This window comes from Macaca fascicularis, chromosome 1, assembly GCF_037993035.2.
Source record: "Macaca fascicularis isolate 582-1 chromosome 1, T2T-MFA8v1.1".
NCBI lineage: Eukaryota > Metazoa > Chordata > Mammalia > Primates > Cercopithecidae > Macaca > Macaca fascicularis.
The window spans coordinates 75,236,200-75,241,779 of record NC_088375.1 but is presented as its reverse complement, the minus strand read 5'-3'; positions in this window follow the sequence as shown (position 1 = coordinate 75,241,779).

Here is a 5,580-nt window from a genome sequence, read left to right as displayed (position 1 = left end):
GAGCCAAGGTGTGGGCCTGCCTTATGATAATCCACCCACAAAACACAGTCTGATGGACCCCTTGCTAGATTGAACTTTGGGCTCCCCACCACTGAAATAAAAAAATAAATAACTGCCAAATCCTCATAAATGCTGAAAAGAAGCAGCTGGTAGCCAAAAGACCACTTTAATAATAGGAATAAAAATAAAAGCAAAGCTGGGTACAAAAAGGCTTATATCTGTAAAAAGAGAATTAATGTAAAGAAGCGGATCAAAGCCACGTTTGTGTCATGCCACTTGGTCGCAGAGGCAGGCAGGAGAAGGGAAGGCATTTCAAAATCAAAAACCAGCCTGACACCCACCAGATAATAGCACAAAATGCACCTTAAAATCCCGGTGTTAACATGCTCTGTCGGGATAGGCATGGAGTTATTTTCATTTCCTCTTACAGAAGAAGAATCTCCCTATAACAACAATGTTGATGGGATAGCGTTCTTTGTACAGAGGCATCCATGCTGACCCTGCCTGGCAGCGGAGTCTTCCCTGAATTTTGTTGAACCAAAATGCTTTGCTAGTAACTGAGTTCTCAAGTCCTCGATCACTGAGCAACCTGTCTATTTGCTGAGCCTAAGGTCATTTTTATGGAATATGGGCTAACCCGATGGGATCTGGATACATGTGCAAGGTAAACAATGATTCATAAAATTGAGGGTTTAAATCTGTGTGGGAAACGTTTGGGGCTGCTATACATTCATGTAAACCCTGTTGGTATTTGGAGAGCAATCTGTTCATTTCGTTTCCTTTCTGCCTTCATCTGGCATTCAACTTAACAAAGGAAGATGAGGGTAAGGTGCTGAGAGGCAGTGTGGAATGCTGGGAAAGGAGCAGATTCATGAGCACAGTCCTCTCCCTTCATTTACACACTGGGTTGTCTTGGGCAGCCCCAGCCCTTGGAAGCCTCAGTTTCTTCTGCTTTCTTCTCCTGTTTTGCCAGAGGGTTACAGTGAAGATCAAATGAGGCCGGGCATGGTGACTCATGCCTGTAATCCCAACACTTCTGAGGCCAAGGCAGGAGGCTTGCTTAAAGTCAAGAGTTGGAGATCAGCCTGGGCAACATAGTGAGAACTCGTCTCTACAAATAATAATAATAATAAATTAATCAAAAAATAGCCGATCATGGTGGTGTGTGCCTGTAGTCCCAGCTACTTGGGAGGCTGAGGCAGGAGGATTGCTTGAGTCAGGAGTTTGAGGCTGCAGTGAGCTATGATGGTGCCACCGCACTCCAGCCTCGGTGACAGAGCAACAGAGCAACAGAGCGAGACCCTGTCCCCAACCCCCCCACCACACACATAAAATATCTAACAAAGTAATATTATGTAAAGCATTTTGGAAATTAAAATGCTATGGAAATCTGTACAAAAATGTTTATGACAAGTACCCCAAAAGCTTATATAATGCATTAAGTATTCAAAAATTAATGACTTCTGCCTACAGAGGTAATAAAACTAGGTGTTTTCCTGCTGAGCCTTAAAGAAAATTAAGCCTTCTGTAGACAGAGATGGAGGTGAACTCGGCCAATGGAGGCAAAGGAATGTAAACCGAGGTGGAAAAATGTGTATATGGCTTGTTCAAAATCTACAAAGTAGTTTCATTTGTCTAGAGCATGAGACATTGTAGTATTTAAGAAAAAAAATTTTCTTTTTGGTGTCTATCACAAGATTTTCCATCCTTTCGTTTCAAATGTTAGTTTCCGCAATGCCAATGGGTAAATATTTACAGCTCAATTCGTATTTTAGCTTTTCTATGCAATAGTCCCTGCTGTAGACAGCGTTAACATGAGCCAAAAATTCAAAATAGTTTCCCAATTTCCTTTGCTGTTCTTTGCTATAATGGCTGATATTTTATGATAATGTTTCTATTGTTTTAATATTCTTGCTTTTCTCATTCATATTCTAAGAGATTACTGTTAGTGCCAACACATTTGATTTATCATTTAGAGAAAGCACTTGTTCAAAAAGTCAGTACTGGGTATTAAATGATGATTGCCTGCAATGAATTTCTTCTCAACATCTGCAAAGACAATTTTGCCTTTTCTTCTTCCACTTAACTCTAAATGAGAGATCTTAAATATACTTAAGTAGGATTCATATCAGCTTAGAAAATATCTTCTTAAAACCTAAGATGTTAAAAACAGTTAGTTCCTAATGACTATTTTTCTTGGTTAAAGTAAAATACACACATGTGTACCAACATAACATTAAAGAATATACTTACACCCTTTTCCTAAAATCCTGGTTAATACTATACAATTAAAATACTTATCTTCATTTTCACATCATTTCTATTTCTATTTTATGCTTATGAAGTATTTTGTAATTTATCAATTGCTGTTTGTTTCAGAAAATATTTATTTCTTCTTGACCATTGAATCACGAAAATACAAGCAAGCAAGAGTAAAGCTGTTATTTTAAAATAAGCTTTCAGGTTTGTCATACCTACCTCCAAGTGAAAGTACTTACCTTATACATACTATGTGACAACTCTAACTGTATTCTTCATGTGTATATTGCAGGATTAACTTCTTTTTATTTGATATTTATTTATTTATTTATTGAGACAGAGTCTCACTCTTTTGCCCAGGCTGGAGTGAAGTGGCATGATCTCAGCTCATTGCAAGCTCTGCCCTCTGGGTTCAAGTGATTCTCCTGCCTCAGCCTCCCGAGTAGCTGGGATTACAGGCACCTGCCACCACGCCTGGCTAATTGCAGGGTTAATTTCTAACAGGTGACTGGGGCTTTATAACATTGAGGTTATAGCAAATAGAATAATCTTAAAGTGACATTTGAAAGAAAATGTTGTGTAAGCAAAAATAATTATTTTATTTTTGTCTTGTAAGAGACGGTGTCACAGCCAGCAATCAATTCAAAATGTCACATTCATTGGTATTTGTCACCTTTGTATGGTATCTGTTATTTTATTTGAGGCCAATGAGACATTTATTCACCTATTTTTGACCCCACCATGTCCCAGCCGTAATATGAGAAGCTAAGTGGGAAAGGCAGAAATATAAAACTAAGTTAAATTCCTCACCTTAAACAATCTTGAATAATGATAGAAGAATGCAATTTTTTGTTTAAGTACACAAACAAATAATTGTAATAACAATTGACCCAAACTATAAGATGGGTCTGTACAAAGCATTAAAGAAATATAGAGGAGGAAACGACCCATTCTGTCTTCATGGAAGACGATGTTTTTGCTGAGTCTTAAAGAATGAATGGTGACCAGGTGCGGTGGCTCACGCTTGTAATCCCAGCACTTTGAGAGGCCAAGGTAGGTGGATCACCCAAGGTCAGGAGTTCGAGACCAGCCTGACCAATATGGTGAAACCCCGTCTCTACTAAAAATACAAAAATTTGCTGGGCATGGTAGTGGATGCCTGTAATCCCAGCTACTCAGGAGGCTGAGGCAGGAGAATCGCTTGAACCCGGGAGGTGGAGTTTGCAGTGAACTGAGATAGTGCCTGGGTGATGGAGGAGACCATGTCTCAAAAAAAAAAAAAAAAAAAAAAGAATGAGAATTTGGCAAATAGAGAAGAGGGTAAATATTCATGGAAAAGTTAATTACTCAGGCAATAGCACAGAGCTGGGAGGATATGACATAATTTTAGGAAGGACAAATGGTTTCGTAGAAGTGGAATGCAGGATTTTTGAGAGTACTGGCATTAGATGATGGAGGTGAAGTGGGACCAGACAGAGAAGAACAACTGGTTGGAACAGAGCCTGGCACATAGTAAGAACTATCTGAGTATTTGTTAACTAAAACACAAACAGTGCAACGGACCCCAGTAGGCACAGCCATAATTCAGGGCACAGAAGAGAGGTTTAAATACGTTAATTAATATCTTCAGAGACATTAGAGAGACTATTGCTGCTATAACAATTACATGAAGAATTTGTCATGAACAGGACAAATCAAAGAGCAAAAAAATATTCTTGGAAGTTAGAAATACAACTGCCAGCAGGCGCAGTGGCTCACACCTGTAATCCCAGCACTTTGGGAGGCCGAGTTGGGTGGATCACCTGAGGTCAGGAGTTCAAGACCAGCCTGGCCAACATGGTGAAACCTCATCTCTACTAAAATTACAAAAATTAGCCAGGTGTGGTGGCAGGTGCCTGTAACCCCAGCTACTCAGGAGGCTGAGGCAGGAGAATCACTTGAACCCAGAAGGCGGACGTTGCAGTGAGCCGAGATTGTGCCATTACACTCCAGCCCGGGTAACAGAGTGAGACTCTGTCTCAAAAAAAGAAAAAAAAAAAAAAAAAAAAGAAAAGAAAAGAAAAGAAAGAAAGAAAGAAAGAAAAAAGAAATACAACTGCCAAAATAAGAGGTCCCACAATGGAGATGAATGATAAATTTACCGGGGCTGAAGGAAAAGAGATGGTAAATATAAGGAAACTTAAGAATAATGAAGACTAGTCATATTTAACATTAATTTACTAAGAGTTCCAGTAGAAGGGAATTTGGGCAATGGAAGGAAGAGAAAATCCAACAAATAAAAAAAGGAAAATTTACCTGGGCAAAATAAATAAATAAATCCATGAAACAATGTACATCTTCACATGGAAATGAATCCCTGAGTGCCAAACAGGACAAATACAGAGAAAACTGATATAGTTTTGAAGAGGTAAGGGAGGTGTATTTGTGGAACATATTATCTAGACAGGAATATAAATCAAATGGGCATCAGACTTTTCATAACAGTTAACGGGTTCTAGGAACCATTGGAACAGTGTTTTCAAAGTGATTGGAGAAAAGATTTTGAACCTAGAGTTCTGCTAGCTAGTAAAACTATCAATGAAAAGTAAGAGCAAAATAGAGACATTTTATACGTGCCAAAGCTCAGAAAGCATTCTGCTTTTAAACTTGATATGAGTAAACCCCTTTTGAACCCTACAGGAAAAAAAATTACTCGAGTAAGTGGTCCAGTGGAATAAAAAAGAATCTATGAAAGGAAACATCCTGGGATATGAAAATAGAGAAAGAAAAGATGGAGTCAGAAAAACTAAAACAGAATCTTCCACACTGAAAGGTTTGCCTTAGGAAAGTTTAAATGATGTAGGATTGCATGATTCCGTCTCTTCTAAATGGCTCCATCTACACTACGTTGTTCTAAACTTTAAAACGTTTACATAACCAGGTCCTGCGCGGTGGCACACGCCAGTAATCCCAGCACTTTGGGAGGCCGAGGTGAGTGGAGCCCAGGAGTTGGAGACCAGCCTTGCTTACATGGCAAAACCCTGTCTCTACTAAAAATACAAAAATTAGCCAGGCATGGTGGCAGGCACCTGTAATTCCAGCTACTTGGGAGGCTGAGGTGGGAGAACTGCTTGAATCTAGGAGGTGGAGGTTGCAGTGAGCTGAGATCACCTCAATGCACACCAGCCTGGGTGACAGAGCGAGACTGTCAAAAACAATAAATAAATAAATAAATAAATAAATAAATAAGCCGGGCGCGATGGCTCACGCCTGTAATCCCAGCACTTTGGGAGGCCGAGGCGGGTGGATTACAAGGTCAGGAGACCAAGACCATCCTGGCTA